Here is a 21,447-nt window from a genome sequence, read left to right on the forward strand (position 1 = left end):
GAAAGAGAGCTTCAGAAGAAAAAATTAAGGCTTAAATACCTATTTCGTCCTCATTTTCGCAATGTTTGTTATGGAGGGTCCTAATTTTTTTCCAAATTTTAAAATGGTCATTATTTTCGCAATTTGTGTTTAATTTAGTCCTTTTGTGTGACACCATTTAAATCAATAACGAAGTATTGTACAGGTGACACTATTTGTATTACGTTTAATTGAGGTGTATTATGTGTACTGTGAGCTGGAGTAATTAGGTTGAAATTAAAGATTTGGGGAAAACATTGTAATTAGGGACTTGGGAGGTGATTTCACTATTCGAGCACTTGGGAGGCGATTTCAAAGTTCAAGCACCTTGGAATTTCTTCATTCTATTTCAAGTTTGAAGATTATAATCATCGACGAGGTGAGTACTTTCCTCTTGGGTTTAGGGTTTTCGTGATTGTCATCAAGTTTGCAGATTGTCATCATTTGGGTTTAGGCTTTTCGTGATTATGTTTTGGGATTTGTTCTGGTTTGAATATTGTGATGTTGTGTAGGGCGAGGTGTTAATTGTATGAATTTGTTTAGTTTTTGTCTACAAGTGGGGGTTGGGTGGGGTATTATTTTAATCTTCTTCTTTGTCGATTGTCGGTGGTGGGTATGGTCCCCATTACTTTAATTGTTATTAATTGTAGCAGCGGTCCCCCATTGAGTAAAAGTAGAGTTTATAATACAGCCTTTTTCTCTATTGAATTTACTTTAGGGCAATGAGTGATGATAGGTTCGATGTTGTTGTCCACCGCAATAGTATTTTTGTACATAATGGTGGGTTCCATTATATAAATGAGGAAAAATCAATCTGGTCATGCGATCCGGATAGGTGGAGTTACTTTGAAGTTCTGAATGCAGTTAAGGAGATTGGGTATGTTAACATTAAGGGGATGTGGTATGCAGTCCAAAAAATGTTTCACCTATTGTTAGATGACAATGGAGCAATTAACATGGTGAACGTTGCTAGGCATTATGGTGAGGTGCATTTGTGATAGAGGTCATACCCCACCAAATTAAAACAGTTAAATGCAGTATGCGAAAGTTGAACCAAGTCGTCTCCCAACGACCAATATTTTCGTCCAAATCTTTAATTTCCAGTTTAACACAACACTATAACACAAGCAGGTTTGGTAGATTCACACAAAATTGCTAAATTCTAATAGCAAAACAACAAAAGAGAAACTTAATTAAACAAAATTCAAAATGTATTAACTCCTTGATTCCACTGAAAATCCAACAATCATAGGTTACTAAATTAATTATCTTATCCAATTTACTCTCATGAAACCCGAATTAATCAACTATGCGAAAATTAATACAGCTCATTATGCCATTAAGCATAACACACATACTTCTTCCAATGTCACACCCGCACAGATTAAGCAATTGTGGCAGAACCCGAACTCACTAAGCATGAACAAGGGCTCTTAAATTGTAGAAAACATGGACCCATGATTAAGCATCACATATTCCCATTTCATTCAAAGTCATGAATTGAATAGGGTAAAGAGAAAATAGGAATTGAAGTGCAATGCAAAACATCAACCTCATGGTTTATATTGAATTTCTTCAAGGAATCAATACGAAAAGGTTAGTTAGACATCAAAATGGAACAATTAAGCACTTCAAATCTGAAATAGAACATCAAAAATAAAAAACCCTAAGTTATGAATTCTCCCAATGCGATTTCAATATCAAAAGTGAATATTGGAGCAGTAGTTGAATGAAAAACGCTGCTATGGTATAAAAACAGAAAACCCCATCAATGGGTGTTGTTCCAAGTCAATAAAATTCACAAAATGAGCTGCCCAATCTACCAAATGCATTCAAAATGTAAATCCCACATTGGGTGCTGTCAATATAGAAATGGTAAAAACTAGTGCAAAAACATCAAAAACGAGTGGAGCACCTCCATGAACACCCACCAAACCTTGAGAGAGCGAAAATGGAGGTTTTAGAAGAGTGAAGAAGAAGGAGTGCGACTGTTGCATACCAAGAGACCTAATTTTCGTGGTCTTGTCAATTCTGCCACCACTATTTACAAAATTGCCACTCTACCACTCAGAATTACAAAAATGTCACTACTGGGCCTCAAATGTTGGCCCATTCACTCAGATGACGTGGAAATGACGTCGAAATGATGTGGAAATGATGTGGCAACTCTCTTCAACTGAATATTAATGTCCATTGTAAGACCCACTAAATTTATATAATTAAATAAAGGTTTAATTACTCGGATCATACCCGTTTTGGTTCGAAAATTTCAAAATGGTACCCACTTTGAACTTTGTCTCAATTTAGTACCCAATTTTGATTATTGTATCAATGTAGTACCCTTCGTTAAGTCTTCACAAACGGCGTTAACTACCTTACCACGTGTCAGCCTCTGGATTTTTTAATTTTTTTTTAATTTTTTTTTTAATTTTTTTTTTAATTTTTTTTAATTTTTAATTTTTTTTTGAATTTTTTTTTAAAAAAATAAAATTTGCCACGTGTCAAATCCTTGATGTGACACGTGGCATTGTCAGTGACACATGGCAAGGTATTGCCACGTGTCAAGGTACTTGATAAGTGTCATTGTCTTCATTTCAACTTAGTCTCCACATGTGTCTATTTATTTCAATTTAGTACCCATGTATGTTTATTTGTTTCAATTTAGTGCTCAATTTATTTGTTTGAATTTTATTCAAATATTTTTTTTAAATGGAGAAATATTGTATCTCTTTTAAGACAAAATTTATTATTTATATAAATGTTATATTGATATTTGTTACTAAAAATGAGTTATAAAATTAAGTATTGAAATTTATATTAAAGTTAATGGTAAAAGTCATCAATAACATATTTGTAAGTCATTTTTAATAACAAATATAAATATAACATTTATATAAATAATAAATTTGGTCTTAAGGGAGACACATTATTTCTCTATTTTGTAAAAAAATATTCAGACAAAATTAAAACAAATAAATTGGGTACTAAATTGAAACCAATAAATATATATAGGTACTAAATTGAAACAAATAGACACATGTGGGGACTAAGTTGAAATAAAGACAATGACACGTGGCATATGCCACGTGTCACATCAAGGATTTGACACGTGGCAAAAAAACATTTTTAAAAAAATTTAAAAAAATATTTAAAACAAGAAATTCAAAAAAAATTCAAAAAATTAAAAAATCCAGAGGCTGACACGTGGCAAGGTAGTTAACGCCGTTTGTGAAGACTTAACGGAGGGTACTACATTGATGCAATAATCAAAATTGGGTACTAAATTGAGATAAAGTTCAAAGTGGGTACCATTTTGAAATTTTCGAACCAAAATAGGTATGATCCGAGTAAATAAGCCTTAAATAAATAATTATTAAATAAATGCGGGTAGAAAAAGCCTTTATGGCCTTAAATGTAAACCTTCATGACGTGGAAAAGTACTAACTCCAATGGTTGAGAGTACTTTAATTGTGTGAGAGGACTTGGGTTCAAGTCCTATGTATGCCATTTATGTGTTATTTATGTGATTTTATATTTTTATATATATGATCATGTTGTGGAATGATATGGTAATTAAATTATATTAGTTAGCATGAAACATGAAATGGTTAGATGGTTGTGTATTGAATTGAACATTGCATGGTTGTGGGTTCAAGCCTTGGGAAACCCAAATTAAACTTCATTTTTGGCTATTTTTGGCTTTGGCTTGGAATTTGAAGGGTTAAAGGAAAACCCTAATAGACATGGCAGCCAAGAATGGCTAAAAAACATAATTGAATTAGGACATTGAATGGTAAGTAACCTATGATTAATACCATTTTTCGTTTTTTTCACATTAAACCCATATTAAGGCCATTTTAAAAGGGTATTTTGAGGTAAGAGAGAAGGTTGGTTGGGCAGTCATTGTGGTTGTAGAAGAGAGCACGAGTTTGTAAGTTTTAGTGAGTTTTGAGTGAGGTTGTGGGGGGTGAGTTGAGGGAAAGGCAAAAGAGGACATTGGTGATCAAGGGAGAGCTAGCAAGAGTCAAAGCTAAGCTAAGGAAATCCATATTAGGGGAGTTCCTAATTGATGTTTAAATTTAATTGAATGCATCTGTGATGTGTTGGTGTATGGAAGAATGCCATTGTTTCTCTTTAACTGCGTTCTGTTTAGCGGTTACGCTTGATCCGCCGGGCGACACATGCTCCAGACCTAGTTTCTGGGTTTTTCTTTATGGACCGCTTGGCGGCGGAGGACAATTCGCCAGGCGACGCGAGCTGGGTTTCCTAGTTTTGAATTGTTTTGGGATGTTTTGTGCTATTAGTGATTTCTCGGTGATGGTTCTATGTAAGAATGTAGATTTTGATGAGTATAATCGACTGGAACAATAGTGGATGATGAACGTATGAATCCTTGTATGAAATTGGGGAGCTAGGGTTTATGTTGGGGGTTGGAAATAATTATGCATGATCTAAGTACATGATTGGTACAATTTTGATGAAATTGACGTTATTATATGCAAAGCACATATATGTTGCCATGTACGAGCATGTTGAATGTATGTAATGGGCACGGTTGTTGATTATTCGAGTCCCTGTTGTGATTGTATGTAAGGGTTATCATGTGGGATAATTCGAGGGTATGTTGGGATTGGTAGGGCAGTAGGGGGAAGGAAACTCAGTCACGGGTTATGGAATAAGATTGTATGAGAAGGAAATAATCCATATATATGTGTTAAGATAACTAATGATTGTATGCTAATATGTCTAAAATAACTGGAAAATTATAACTAGATGCACAATTGTGGTTAGGCTATAATGAGTGGAAGTTAGGAAGGGAAATGAAAGGGTTAGTTGTTGTCATAAAATGTTGGCGGCATGGGACAAACCAAGATTTAGAATGTATGCTAATTTATCAATAAGGGTGAGATTGACATAAGTGATATGGCATGGATGGTACATTTTCCTAAACAATTGTTGTTGTGATAGTGGTATTAATATGAATATCGAGGTGCTATAATGGTAAACTGCTATGGAATGAGTTCACGTATATATTCGCTATTATAATTATCACCTTGGATCATGTTAGGTATATGTGTTATGACTAATGTAGCTCATGAAGGAGGGTATATGAGTTTGATAATAATTGAGTTGAAGGCATGATTGAATATGTATATTATAATTTTAGTTATATAATAGGAACGAGAATTCATAATTGTACCATAATTGTTCTATAATTTGGTGTGTTGTATGATTTGAGGTCCATTGGGATATGTTTTAAGTGCCAAAAACCAGTAGCATTGCGCTACTGGTATGGCGCTTGGCGGCGTGAGTGAGTTGCCAGGCGGTGACAATGTAGTGAGGATTCTGCTGGCGCTTGGCGCCTGGCGGTGTGTGATGCTCGCAAGGTGGTCTGGACCCAGATTCCGCCTAGCGGCGTGAGATGCGCGCCAGGCAGTTTTGGTCCAGTGATGGCGCGAGAGGAAGGGTTTTCTACATACCTTTAGGTGATGTTCATGATGTGAGGCTTTGGCTGGGGGCCCAGTTACGAGTGTATCTCGTATTGGGGTAACATGTGACCATTCTTGGTTGTAGCTTGGTGGTTTAGGAAATCTAGTGGAGTGTGCGAGTTGTGGCTCGTACGGTGAGGTTTCGGGTGATTGCCCTCTTCAGTGCATTCTGATAGAGCTTTGGTAGTTTGGGAACAACTACAAACTTATGTTTGTTTTGGGGAGCTCCACTTGGTGTCACGGTGAGATGCTGTGGCAAAGTTATTCCCACGTGTGGACTATCAGGTTGTGGCCTGTAGTCGAAAGGGTGAGTAGACACTCGTGCAGCGAAGATCGATCATTGATCTCACCTAAAGGGTATAGAAATGATAGACGTCTAATGCAAGTTTTGGAAATGGAGATCTAAGGAAAAAAGGAAAAGATTATACTAACACGGGTTATATTATGGAGATGATGTAATTTATATTTATAATGATATGTTTTTGATTTATTTAAATGAGTTCACCCTATCTGTGTGTGTTTGGCGATGATCATGTAACTCGTTACATGGAAGCAGATGTTGATGCAGGTGAGCATGCAAATGCATAGAGACGAAGTGGGGATCACTATGGGACAAATTTCTTAAATTTCATTATGGATTTTTCTTTTGTATTTTTTTTTTATTTTGGAGGATTTGGTTTTGTAATAACTGAATATTGCGGTTTTATTTTCTACTTATGCGACATTTGAAGACTTAATTTTCTCGCGTTTTTGGGAAATTGCGATAATAAATGAGATGTTTATTAAATCTTATTTCTTATTTATTTTTAATAAGTAATTTCCAGCTAGTACGTTACATCCAAGCTCCAAAATTGCTTCACCCAAATACCTAAAAATAATTAAAAACAAATATTAGGCCAAATAATGTGAAATCAACCCAAATTCCGAACAATGGTCCAATAAAGCCTAACAGATGAAAACACACTAAAGATGAACAATTAAGCACTAAACAACTGTCAAATGGGTACACAAAGGCTAGTGGAATGGAGGAAAATGATGACTCATCAAAATCGACCACACTTACCTTTTTGCACTCTTGGGAAAAATTAAAAAGTAAAGCAAAGCAAGGACATCACAGACATAACAAGAGAGACAAAAAGAGACACAAGACAAACAGACTCGAAATAGAAAAAATGGAGACACATCCAAACAAGAGGATTCAAAGATGAAAGGTATCCATGAACATCATCCAAGCAGTTCAAAACATGTCAAGTACTCAGTTCAGCTCAAAGAGAGAATTGAAAGCAACATAGCCTCACAAAATATGCACAGTATCACTCCAATCTATAGGCTACTGTTTACTCTCAAAGCACCCTGAAAAACAAACATCAAACAAACTTGGCAAGCCTTTAGAACCAACAACCAAACCAAAATACATACAGGTCAAGATCAGAAGGGCTTCTCAAGGTTGTAATGGGGTTGAGGACAAGGTATGGAACATATGGATAAGTAGCTAAGCAACAAAGGAAATAGAGGAGCAATGGGGAATAAGTCTCAATCAAGCATGAAAGTAATCCCAAACACCAACACTTCCAAATTTGGTTCTCACACAATACTCAAATCCAAACTCCTTTTATTTCTTTTCTTTGTTTTCTTTTCTTTTCTTTTCTTTTTTTGTTTTCTCTCTTCTTCTTTTTTTTCTATACAAAAAACATGCAGAGAAACAACAATTTTGAAATTCCACCTGGGTATACAAATGAGCAATTCCAAGAACTAATAACAAGTGTGCGCACAACCACACTTGTTGTGTGCGACCACACTTAATTGAGCACCCATTTCCAAAACAATTCCAAAGCTCCAAAATTTCCTAAGGTAGGAATAATCATGGTTTTTCAGGCTAAGGGCTTGTAATGAACTGTAGAATAATGAAAGGGTATGCAAGCTCAAAAAGGGCTATCAACGGAAACAGTTCAAGGTAGGCTCTTCTGGCTGTAGGCTCATCAGAACAAAAATGCCTAAATCATATCCAAACATGCATGTGAATCAGAAAAGCATCAGAAAGAGTCAAGTCAAGGCCATTGTGCAAGCATTCAAGAGGCATGTATCACACAACAAAGAACAAAGAATGGCTAAAATCCTCACATAAGGTAAAACAATTCAAAAGCAACTTGACATGCAAAGAGAAAGCAAAAATATCAGTCCATAGAACAACTAACAACTCATCCTCCAAACGTGAAGTGAGTTTCCCAAACAGAAAACAAAAACATAACACAAATTAATAAAAAGGAAACAAACAAAAAAGAAACAACAACAAACAGACAGACCTGGACAGGTGCAATAAAAGTAAGGAAGGAGAAAAAAAACTCCCTGAATCATGGTGAAACAAAAGTGGGGTCAAGCAGGGAAGTCTCCTCTACAATAGTATCCACCAAGGCAGGGTTGTCGAGGAATGGCTTCAGACGATGCCCATTCACTTTGAAGCTCTTATCGGTGGACTAGCTTTTGATTTCAACTGCACCATAAGGATAAACATTAGTGACAACAAAAGGATCAATCCACTTTGACCTCAACTTACCACCCATGAGTCCATGTTTGGAGTTGTACAATAGCACTTGTTGACCAACAACAAACTCCTTTCTAGCTATGGAGCTATCATGGAATCTCTTGGTCTTCTCTTTGTAGAACATAAAGTTCTGATATGCCTCCAAACGGATCTTATCTAACTCTTTCAATTGCAGCTTCCTTTCCTCGCTAGCTTGATCAAGTGAGAAGTTGCATGACTTGAGAGCCTAGTAGGCTCGGTGCTCTATCTCCACTGAAAGGTGGCATGGCTTACCAAAGATAGCCCCATAAGGAGACATCCCTATCAGTACCTTGTAAGCAGTCCTATGAGCGCAAAGAGCATCCTCAAGTCTGTTGCTCCAATCCTTCCTATTGGGCTGCACAATCTTCTCTAAGATTCACTTAATCTCCCTGTTTGAGATCTCATCTTGCCCGTTAGTCTAGGGGTGATATGGTGTAGAAATCTTGTGCACAACCCCATACTTTCGAAGTAAAGACCCCATGGACTTATTGCAGAAATGGGTGCCCTGGTCACTAACGATAGCTCTAGGAATTCTAAACCTACAGAATATGTGAGACCTGACAAAGTCTATAACAACTTGAGCATCGTTAGTCCTAGTGAATTTAGGTTCCACCCTTTTTGAAACATAATCAACAACAAGAAAGATGTAAGTGAAACCAAAAGAGACAGGGAAAGGGCCCATGAAATTTATACCCCAGACATCGAAGACCTCACAAAATAACATGGATTTTTGAGGCATTTGTTGTCTCCAAGAAATGGCTCCTCTTGCTCGTTGGCATTTCTCACACGTGCTACAAATCCTCCACACATCCTTGAAGATGGTGAGCCAATAAAATCCGCAATCTAGTACCTTGTGAGTTGTCCTCTGTGTGCCAAGATGACCACCAAGTGCAGATGAATGATAGAATTGAAGGACCGAGTCAATCTCATGGTCCGAAATGCATCTCTTGGTAACCTGATCACTGCACATTTTCTGGTCATATAGGGGTCATCCCAAATATAATACCTAGAGGCAAAAACAACCGCAAAAAGCTCCTTCTCTATTATGGTGTAGTTTGCTTGGGCAGCATCCAATGTCCTGGAGGCGTAGTAGATTACCCTCGGCTGCTTGTTAATCCTTTGAGCTAGAACAACCCCCAATGCATAATTGGATGCATCGCACATCAGCTCGAATGGGGCTTTCCAATCGGGCGCCTGAAGGATCGGAGTGGTGGTCAGGGCCTTCTTGAGGCAATCAAAAGCCTCTTTGCATTCGTTATTGAAGATGAACACAACATCTTTTTACAGCAAGTTAGACAGCGGAAAGGCCTTCTTACTGAAGTCCTGGATGAAGCGCCTGCAAAACCTTGCATGGCCAAGAAAAGAATGAACCTCTCGCACAAAAGAGGGGTAAGGCAATTGTGAAATAATTGAAATCTTGGTATGGTCAACTTCAATGCCCTTACTCAAAATTATGTGCCCCAATACTATGCCTTGTTCTACCATGAAATGGCATTTTTCAAAATTGAGAACAAGGTTAGATTGGATGCACCTATTCAAAACTTTATCCAAACTGTCTACACATGCATCAAAGGAGGATCCATACACAATAAAATCATCCATAAACACCTCTATGCATTTTTCAAGAAAATCACTGAAAATGCTAACCATGCACCGCTGGAATGTGCTAGGGGCATTGCATAGGCCAAACGGCATCCTCCTACAAGCAAAAGTGCCAAAGGGGCAGGTGAATGTGGTTTTCACTTGGTCCTCAAGTGCAATATGACTTTGAAAGTAACTAGAAAAACCATCAAGAAAGCAATAGTGTGACTTATTTGCCAAGTGCTCAAGCATCTGATCAATAAAAGACAGGGGGGAAGTGGTCTTTCCTGGTTTTTTGATTTAGCCTTCTATAGTCGATGCAAATCCTCTAACTGTTTTGCACCCTTTGTTGGAATCGACTCTTCTTTTTATTCTTGACTATAGTAAGGCTTGTCTTTTTAGGCTTATAGAAGCTTGGTCACCTCCTTCTTGACAACATCTGAGATGACAAGATTGAGTTACCTTTGTGGCTGTCTCACTGGCTTTGCTCTATCTTCCAATAATATTTTGTGCATGCATGTTGATGGGCTAATACGAGGAATGTTAGCCAATGTCCATCAAATCACCTTCTTGTGCTTTTTAAGAACATGCAACAACCTCTGCTCTTGTTCAACAGTGAGGGAGGTGGAAATGATGACGGGCAGTTTGTCCTCCTCCTCCAAGTATACATACTTGAGGTTGTCTGGCAGGGGTTTCAACTTTGGAGTGTTGGATGCTGGCTGAATATCAGGAACTAGAAGGGAGGGAGAAATGGGTTCCATAGCCAGAACCTCAACATAACAATCAGATGCATATGTATTTCCTACAACATGGTTAGTGCAATCTGATTGTATAACATCAAAGTCAATAGGTACAACACACAGAGAGTCAAACTCAGCAGATTTGACATTATGCACATCATATTCAGTATCAGAATCAGAATGAGTATCAAAATCAGAATCAGAATCAGAATCAAGAACATCAATGCATGCAAACTCAGATAACTCAGACACGGATGAATATTTTAAAGCATGCAAAGAGTGGAAATCAGAAACATGTCCATCAATAGCATGATCAATGATATCAACATGTAAAATAGAGTGATCCTCATAAGGATGTTTCATGGCATCCAAAATATTAAAACGCACGATAATGTCATCAAACTCCATGGATAAAGTACCAGCATGGACATCAATCTTGGTTCGGGTTGCCTTTAAAAATGGTCTCCCTAAAATGAATTGGGGTAGAACCACGGGAAAATCCCTCTTCCATATCAAGAATGTAAAAATCAGCAAGAAACATCAGTTCACCAACCCGAACCAAGACATCCTCAATGAAACCAGTAGGGTGGGCAACACTTCTATTTGCCAATTGAATGACCACACCCGTCAGTTGCAATGGTCCAAGAGACAGAGAATTGAAAATAGACAAAGGCATGACATTAATCGAAGCACCCAAATCAAGCATAGCATTCTCAAACTTATTATTACATATAATGCAAGGAACACAAAATGTACCTAGGTCTTTACACTTTTCAAGGATTTGAGGAACAGATTTACCTATCAATGTAGATATGTTCCTTCCCATGCTGATCCTTTCATTGCCCTTCAGCCTCCTCTTGTGTGTGCACAGCTCCTTGAAGAACTTTGCATATCTGGGGATCTGTTTAATGGCGTCCAAAAGAGGTACGTTCACCTCCACCTTCCTGAATATTTCTAGGATCTCCCTGTCAACCTCTTCCATCTTCATGCTTGGAATAGCTCTCGGCAAGAAAGGAAGAGGTGTGAGAGGTACAGTAGATGTGGAAGGACGGGCTACATGAGCATCATCATGCTTTATCTAATGTGTAGCAGTAGGGTCAACTTCCTTTTGAGGTGTAGGCTCAGTAATGGGAACTTCAATGTTCTTCCCAAATCTCAATGTGATGGCACTCACATTTCTCGGATTCCCCACCGTTTGTGATGGCAACTTATCAGAATTTTGAGCTTGTGCTTGATTAAGTTGCGTAGCCATCTCCCCCATTTGATTTGTCAAAGTCTGGATTGAGGCTCTAGTCTCCTGCTAGAATTGCATATTTTGTAATGTCATCATTCTGACCAACTCTTCCAATGAAGTAGAAGAGGAAGGTGCAGGTGTAGTACGAGCAAGTATGGGTACAGGTGGAACAGGTGTAGGTGCAGCTCTTTGTTGTGGAGGTGGCTGCACGTTTTGAAACTGTTGGTTTTACTGCTGCTGGTTGCCCTGGTTTCCCCATCTCAGATTAGGGTGATTCCTTCATCCTGGATTGTATCTGTTTGTTGACAAATCATGGTTTTGTTGCTGGTGTTGGGGCCTATTGTTATTGAAAATATTAGTTGCATACGCCTGAGGAGTATCCACTGGTGTAGAGGAAGAAGCAGCATGTTGTTGCAATGTCGGGCAAGAGTCTATAAAATGATCGACAAATGTACAAAGGCCACAAACTCTTGCAGCTGGAGCTCTCTGATTGGAAGCAAGTTGATTAACTAGTGTGGTAAGGGCATCAATCTTATTCTCCAACTTCTTGGTGTATTCAGTTGCCCCTACATCATGAACTCCTCTAACAACTATGGCATAACTCCTTGTGCCAAATTGCTAAGAATTGGAGGCCATGTTCTTAATTAGTTGCCTGGCCGCAGTTGGGGTCATGTTACCAAGAGTGCCACCACTTGCAGCATCAATCATGTTTCTATCCATGTGGTGCAGTCCTTCTTAAAAATACTGTAGAAGGAGATGTTCAGAGATTTGATGGTAGGGGCAGCTTGAACAAAGATTCTTGAACCTCTCCCAGTACTCATAGAGGGTCTCCCCAGATTGTTGTTTGATGCCAAAAATTTCCTTCCTTATGGTTGTTTTCCAAGTTGGGAAGAATTTGGCAAGGAACAATCTCTTCAGATCATCCCAGCTCGTGATGGACCTAGGTGCAAGGTAGTACAACCAGTCCTTTGCATTGCCCTCCAAGGAATAAGGAAAGGCCTTTAAGTAGACATGGTCTTCTTGGACATCTGCGGGTTTCATGGTGGAACACACGACATGAAACTGCTTCAAGTGTTAGCATGGGTCCTCACCTGCAAGGCCATGAAACTTTGGCAACAAGTCTATTAATCTAGTTTTTAAGACATATGGAACTTCCTCCTCAGGATATTGAATGCATAAACTGTCATAAGTGAACTCTAGTGTAGTGAGTTCACTCATGGTCCTCTCATGAGGTGGAGGAGGTTGAGCCATATTATCAGTATGAAAATCATAATGATCAGAATAAACAATATGCTCAGAATGTAAAGAATGTACATAATATAATGAGAAGTATCATGAGTATGAAGGGAATTAGAGGAATCAGGAAAAGTCATAATATAATCAAAATGCAAAGATGGATTCCTAATATGCCTACGTGCTCTGTGGAAGGTCTTATCAATCTCAGGGTCAATGGGTCGTAATTCACTTGGGTTTCCCCTAGTCATGCACCAAAATACATTAATTCTAGTGGTATTGACATAACATAGGGTATAACTACAAGTGTACTCAAACGAACTCCAAATGACTTGAAATTTGGTAGGATTGGCTTTTGAGTGCTCAGACAGTACTACAAAAAAAAATCAGCTCAAAACTCAAAGTGGAAGTTTTTTTAATTTTTTTTCAAAAGTGAAAAAAATGAAGAAAAATCACAAAAAAGATTGCTGAAAGATAGAAAACTGCATTTTCTGGAGAATCTGAGTTTGATAACCGATATAGAGGGTTCCAACAATGTAGGAAATTCAATTCCACCCTAAATGCATATAAAATAATGTTGATTCTGATAACCAGAGCAAAAGTTATGGTCCTCTGAAGTTTGAATAAAAATCAGTCCATAAGTTTTTTGAATCTCTCAAATCAGACCATACCAACTGCTCCAGCTATTTTTCCCATCAAGTTCAATGTCTTAGAAGTGGGGGAAAAATTCAAGTCAAAACAAGCATCGTAGCTACCAGAACAAAAACCCACAAGTTAAATGCCATAATCGGACACTATTCACGCACTATTCACTACTAAAAATGACATTATTCATGCGTCGCGACACTATTAACTCTACAATACAAATAACACACGCACACTACACAAAAACACACAGAAACACTATCACAATAAACATATACCAACTCAACCACACTTGAACTACACACACACCAAAACACTGAACACAAACACACTAAAAATTTCACTTTGAACAAAACTATTGGTCCCCAACAACGGCGCCAAATTTGATAGAGGTTGTACCCCACTAAATTAAAACATTTAAATGAAGTACGCGAAAGTTGAACCAAGTCGTCTCCCAACGACCAATATTTTCGTCCAAAGCTTCAATTTCTAAATGAACACAGCACTATAACACAGGGGGTTTGGCAGATTCACACAAAATTGCTAAATTCTAATAGCGAAACAGCGAAAGAGAAAGTTAATTAAATAGAATTCAAAATGTATTGACTCCTTGATTCCACTGAAAATCCACCAATCACAAGTTACTAAATTAATTATCTTATCCAATTTACTTTCATAAAACCCGAATTAATCAATACTGCGAAAATTAACACAACATCATTATGCCATTAAGCATAGCACACATCCTTCTTTCAATTTCACACACGCACAGATTAAGTAAGTGTGGCAGAACCCGAACTCACTAAGCATGAACAAGGGCTCTGAAATTGTAGAAAACATGGACCTATGATTAAGCATCACAGGTTCCCATTTCATTCAAAGTCGCGAATTGAATAGGATAAAGAGAAAATATGAATTGAAGTGCACTGCAAAACATCAACCTCATGGTTTCAATTCAATTTCTTCAAGGAATCAATACGAAAAGATTAGCTAGACAACAAAATGGAACAATTAAGCACTTCAAATCTGAAACATAACATCAAAAATCAAAAATCCTAACTTATGAATTCTCCCAATGCGATTTCAATATCAAAAGACGAATATTAGAGCTGCAGTTGAATGAAAAATGTTGTTATGGTATAAAAACAGAAAACTCCATCAATGGGTGTTGTTCCAAGTCAATAAAATCCACAAAATGAGCTACCCAATCTACCAAATGCATTCAAAACGTAAATCTCACATTGGGTGTTGTCAAATGTGCATAGAAATGGCAAAAACTAGTGCAAAAACATCAAAAACGAGTGGAGCACCTCCATGAACACCCACCAAACCTTGAGAGAGCGAAAATGGAGGTTTTAGAAGAGTGGAGAAGAAGGAGTGCGACTGTTGCATGCCAAGGCACCTAATTTTCGTGGTCTTGTCAACTCTGCCACCACTATTTACAAAATTGTCACTCTGCCACTCATAATTACAAAAATGTCAGTACTAGGCCTCAAATGTTGGCCCATTCACTCAGATGACATGGAAATGACGTGGAAATGATGTGACAACTCTCTTCAACTGAATATTAATGTCCAAGCTCCAAAATTGCTTCACCCAAATACCTAAAAATAATTAAAAACGAAAATTAGGCCAAATAATGTGAAATTAACCCAAATTCATAACAGTGGTCCAATAAAGCCCAACAGATTAAAACACTCTAAAGATGAACAATTAAGCACTGAACAACTGTCAAATGGGTACACAAAGGCTAGTGGAATGGAGAAAAATAATGACTCATCAATTGGTTTGTGGTTCATGGTGTGGATGAAGTCGAGATAGTAGATGGTGTTGATGAGGAAAAGGTAGGTAATAATGTGGATGAAGAAAACATTTTATACCTTTGTGATGCACAAGCTCTTGCTGAAGAAATTGGGGAAGTGGATGTTAAGGTTGGAGAAGTGGAAGTTCAGGTTGGAGAAATGGAGGTTGAGGTTTGTGAAGTGCAGGCTGAGGGTGAGGTTGGGGAAATGGATGCAGAGGTTGGAGGAATGGATGCTGAGGACTAGGTTAGGGAAATGGATGCTAAGGTAGGTGAAGTGCAAGTTCAGGTTGAGGTTGAGGAAGTGGATGTTGAGGTAGGTGAAATGCAAGTTCAGGTTGCGGTTGAGGAAGTGGATGATGAGGTTGGTGAAGTGCAGGCTCAGGTTCACGAAGTGCAGACTGAGGTTCACGAAGTGTAAGGTGAGGCTACTGAAGTAGAGGCCCATGAAGAGGTTGCTGAAGTGCAAGTGGGGGTTATGGGTGGTCTGAATAGGGATAATATTGAGGGTGCATGACTTGTGGATGTGGATTTGAATGTGACCGGTGATATTAAAGTAGAAGGTATAAATGAAAACAATGATAGTAATGATTCCAACAAAGACAATTATGAAAATAGAGCATGTAATTTAAGTAAGTTATCTGATGATGAGTGGCACTATGAAGAATTACTTAGTGGACCAGATAGCAAAAGTGAGACAGTAGGGGATGAAGAAAGCACTAATAAAGGACAGGATGTGGTCCATTCTAGACATTTGTAATGCCAAAAAAGTATGGCGGACTACAAATGCGAAGTTGGAACTGTCTTTCTAGACAAAAACCATTTCAAGGACGTTGTTAGGACTTATGCAATTCATGCAGGGAGAAATCTCAAATTCTTGAAAAATGATAGTAAGAGAGTTAGGGTTGGTTGCTTGGGTGCACAAAATAAATGTCAATGGTCCGGATTTGTTCATATGTACCTAGCCGTAAGATTTGATAATTGAGGAAACTACTTTATGTTCATTCTTGTATCATGGAGTTTAAGATTAATATCATTAAAGCAAATGGCTTAGTGAAACCTTGGATATGACTCTAATAGAGAATCTAAAGTTAAAGATAAATGACGTTCGTCAAAGGGCTTTAAGAAAATGGAATACACATGTGTCAATATCAACAACTCATAAAGCAAGGGCATTGGCTGTAAATATAATAGATGGACCATTTAAAGAGAAGTATAGAAGAATCTATGACTATGCACATGAATTACTAAGATGTAATCCTAGATCTACTATTAAAATCAAAGTGGAAAATGATAATGATGAAGCAATTTGTTAGAGGTTTTACTCCTGCTTAAAAGCATGCAAAGATTCCTTGTGTCTTGTAGATCCATCATAGGTTTGGACAGTTGCTTTATAAAAGAAAAATACGGGGGTGAGTTGTTGAGTGTTCTGGGTAGGGATGCTAATGATCAGTTACTGCCCTTAGCCTACGCTGTTGTCGAAGTTGAAAACAAATAAACTTGGACATGGTTTTTGGAATTGCATATTAATGATCTTGGAGGTGTTGACGTGTATGGGCGTAATGACATTTATGTCTGACTAACAAAAGGTATGTGCACTTTTGGAATCATCTTTAACTACTTAATTTATCTTTACTTCTTAAATATTGAGTATCTCATCATTGCACAAGGATTAGTGCTTGCCATCCATGACCTTTTACCCACTGTTGAGCACAGGTTTTGCATGAGGCATTAGTATGCAAATTTCAGAAAAAGATTCTCTAGCCAAAAATTAAAGATACTTATGTGGAAGGCTGCTAGGAGCACACACCCAGTAGCTTGGGAAAGAGTGATGTTAACAATAAATGAACTCAATATTGATGCTTACAAATACATGATTGTTACCTCCAAGGTACTACCTCTTTCTTATCAAACTTTTCTACAAATACCTGATTGTCATACCTCTAAATATTAACACTATGATTGATGCAGGTTCTAGTTTAAGTCTAGGTTTAGTGGTCGAGCCATATGTGACACAATTGTCAACAATATGAGTGAAACATTTAATAGTGTCATAGTGGATGCAAGAGGAAAACCCATTATCATAATGCTCAAGGATATTAGAGTTTATTTAATGGAAAGGTGGGCCACATAGAGAAAGAAGGTTACAACTTTTGAAGGCACCATTTGTCCCAAGATCCTTGACAGACTTGACAAGGAAAAAGAGTTAACCAAGTATTGGATCCCAAGGTTAGGTTTTGTGTTTTCTCCACATTCCACTTATTTTTGTATCTATATGTGTACTAATTAACACATTTTTGCAACTGGTTAGGAGACAAATTATTTGAAGTGAGGCACGTATCCATGATTGGAGATAAGTACACAGTCAATGTGGATGTTCAACACTACAGTTATAGGAAATGGCTTCTGACTACTATCCCTTGCTGCCATGCTATTGTAGCAATGAATTTCATCAATGTGAATGTTGAGGACTTCATACCAATATGGTTCAAGAGGTCCACCTATGAAGAAATGTATCAATCCATCATATTTCTAGTTAATGGTGAGGTCCTATGGGAAAGAACTCCCTACCTTGACGTCCACCCACCACATAAGAGGATCATACCAAGAAGACCTAAGAAAAAAAGGTTGGAAGAGTGAGAGTTAAGGAAGGATAAGACCCAAATGGGCAAAGGTGGACATAAAAAGAAATGTAGCATATGTCGTCAGATTGGCCATAACAAGAACAATTACCTAAAAAACCTGTGGATGAAGTGGATACTGCACCAAAAGTATAGGCTGAGGAAACTGCACCACCTGTTGAGCCTACTGACCTTGCTGACCTTATTGATAACCCACCACCCACACAACAAACAGAAGGACCCCCAACAACCAACCACCACGGAATGAAGTGGAGAGTCAATCCACTCAAGCGCCACAATCAATGAATGAAAGTCAAGCACTAGCACTAGTAGCACCAGACCAACCATGACAGCAGTCACAACCATTAACGACTAGGATAAAATTGCAGTTTAAGAGGCCATGCCCATGAATGTCTACGTGCTATTTATTTTTTAACATTTCTGATGTAGATTTGGAAAACCTTAGTAGGCCATTATATGTATTTTAACTTTTGCCAAACTTCGTCCAATTTCACTTTTGCTAGGCATTGCCAAACATTGATGTACTGAATTTTGATGAGAATGAATTAATGTACTGAATTTCACTTTTGCCAAACTTAGTTCAATTTCACTTTTGCCAGGCATTGCCAAACATTAATGTACTAAATTTTGATTGAGGAGGACTTAATGTACTGTATTTCACTTTTGCCAAACTTAGTTCAATTTCACTTAGTTCAATGCTCATGTACACATATGATTTTGATGAGGAGGACTTAATCTTCAAATATTTTAAATGGGTTGGGACCAATATCAACATATCAACACTAATTCATTTCTTCATTTGGGAACAGTACAAAACATATTGGACTTTAAAACCCCACGACTTTAAAATATTACACAAAACAACACTATTTAAAATACAATAAGAACACAAATGACCCCTATTACTATTTGCAGCCTTTTCTTAGAAACCTTCAATGAATTCTCCAAATCATTTATCTGCCTCCTTTGTGTCATGATGATGACATCCCTTTCGCCAACATCTTCTTCACACCACCATTTGAAGAAGTTATAGCACAAAGTATTGGAACTATAAGACCCGAGAAATTTAATTAATTAATAAATGTGGGTAGTGGGAGCCCTTATGACAATCACCAGTGCAGTAAGGGCTTTTGGCCTCAGTTGTTTTTGTTATTTTGCCTCGGTTTTAGAACCGAGGCATATTGGGGTGAGGTAAAAAGGAGATGACTTTTGGCCTCGGGTGTTAACCGAAGCCATAAAGTGTTTTTCTGCCTCGAGTCACGCCTGAATCGAAGCCATAGATTCACAAAAATTTTAATTAATTTTTAAATTGGTCGCGCATTTGGCCTCGGTTATGGTAAGAACCGAGGCCATAGGGAACATTTTTTAAAATACCACTGGCATTTTTCATCATCACCATTCGCACACAGCAACATATTTCCTAATCACACATTCAAATCAGAAACAGAGAGAAAAATTATTTAAGTAATGAATGTGCAAAGACATATTCCCCAAACACCAGCAGCATAGACACACCCAAACAACCTAATCCAAATTTTGCAATCTTCACGCTACTTATTTAAGTAATGAATGTGCAAAGAAAAATTAAATGATCAGATGATGCGGCGGCAAAGGGTAATCCATCACCCACGGAGAGCTTGCAAATCTCGATCCTTGAATATGGTGCCAAGTACTTGTTCAGCTCCAACACATAGCTGCGAAGAGGCTTAAGGTAATCCATCAACGGTGCATTAGGAGGCACAACCACATATCCAGCCCATAGGGTGATGTCCTCTAAGCAATTTTTTTCTTCCGCAGCCACTGTGTCCTTTGAACCCTTTTGCTCTCTGACAATCCCCGCATTCACCAAACATTTTTTGCTCTCTAACAGTCCCTGCATTCTCCAAACATTTTTTGCTCACTAGCAGCCGCTGCAACATCCTTCGAGCATTTTTTCCTCGCTTTCGCGTCGCTGATAGTGTTGGTAGTGAAGTGGCCCAGTTCTTTGCATCGACGCTGGAAGACGTGCCCCTTGTTCGCAGCAGCGGTGCCGGCGATTCCCTCGATGGTGACGGCAAGACAGTCGCGGGATGGCACGAGGAAGAAATTCGTGGTTGTCCAACATCGTCTTCGTTCCAGATCTGGTTAGCACTACTTCTACTTCTCGACTTTGGTCCAACATCGCCAGTGTGCCCAGATCTGCCAACGTTTAAGCCCCCTGGTTTCATCCCCTCCTCCACTCTACATTTCAACCCCTTTTCAACAAACCCTAAAAGCAACAAATAAAATTTAATCAAGGAAACAGGAAATGGAGGTGGAGGAAATGGAGGTGCAGCGAACCAGCAGCGGTAACGCGACGGTGGCCATAGCGGTGTGGTTGCAGCGACAGTGGAGGTGTAAGTTGCAGGGAGAGAGAAGAGAGAAATGGAGTTGTAAAGAGAAATGGAGAGCGCGGGGAAGAAGAAAAAGAAAAAAGGGGTTCGCATTTTGGCACCGGTCCTCTGTCACCCGAGGCCAAATATGTGAGTTTTTGGCTTCGATTCTCCGCAACCGAGGCATATGCTAGTTTTTGGCACTGATTTTTTATCAACCGAAGCATAAAACAATTTTTGGCTTCGGGTGTTTTGTGAACTGAGGCATAAAAATTGGGTGAAATTGCAAAAATGCCACCGCGCCATTATATGCTTCGGTTTTTTGATAATCGAGGCATATAAGGCGAGTTAAAAACAATAATTTGCACTAGTGAATTAATGTTAGCTTTTATGACGTGTAATAGTATTAGCTCAAGTGCTTGAGAGTACATAGGCATGTTGAAAGGACTTGGGTTTGAGTCCAGTGTATGCCATTTATGTGTTATTTTTAATTGTTTACCATTTTAATTATAAACTGCTTGATCATGATAAGTGATAATAAAATCCTAGATTTATAGGAATTATCATGAAACATGAATAGGTTGAATGGTTGGGCATTGTCTTAAAAATTAAGTTGTTGTAGGTTCGAACCTTGGCTAGCATAATTTAGCCTTGGCTTGTTTGTGTTTTATTATTTTTTTTTTTTGTTCTACTAGGTTAAGGAAAATCTAGAAACACTAGTAGCCGTCAGAGAAATCAAAGAGGTATGGAATAATCTGTTAGAGTGCAATGAATTCACTTGTTAATGGTGTAAATTAATATTTTCGTTTTTGGTGAGTAAAGGAAGATTATTAGTCTAATAATTGGGAGAGGAATGAGTGTTAGGAAGGGGGAAGAGTGGAATTTCGTGTGGATTATTAGAGGGAGTTCTGGAGGACACTAGAACGTGAGAAAGAAGAGTGTAGAGAGACTTTTATGCAAAGGTTAGAGAAAGACTTGGAGCTAGATCAATGGTGGTGCAAGAAGGACTCTAGGATTTCCAATTGGAGCAAGGAATACAAGGTTAGGGGAGCTGCTCTATTTTTCATATTAAATTGTATAATTTTATGTGGTATGTTGTATGATTGGGTCACTTTTCTACATTAAGATTCCACTGGTTTTGAGTTTCTGG

This window comes from Vigna unguiculata, chromosome 7, assembly GCF_004118075.2.
Source record: "Vigna unguiculata cultivar IT97K-499-35 chromosome 7, ASM411807v1, whole genome shotgun sequence".
Lineage (NCBI taxonomy): Eukaryota > Viridiplantae > Streptophyta > Magnoliopsida > Fabales > Fabaceae > Vigna > Vigna unguiculata.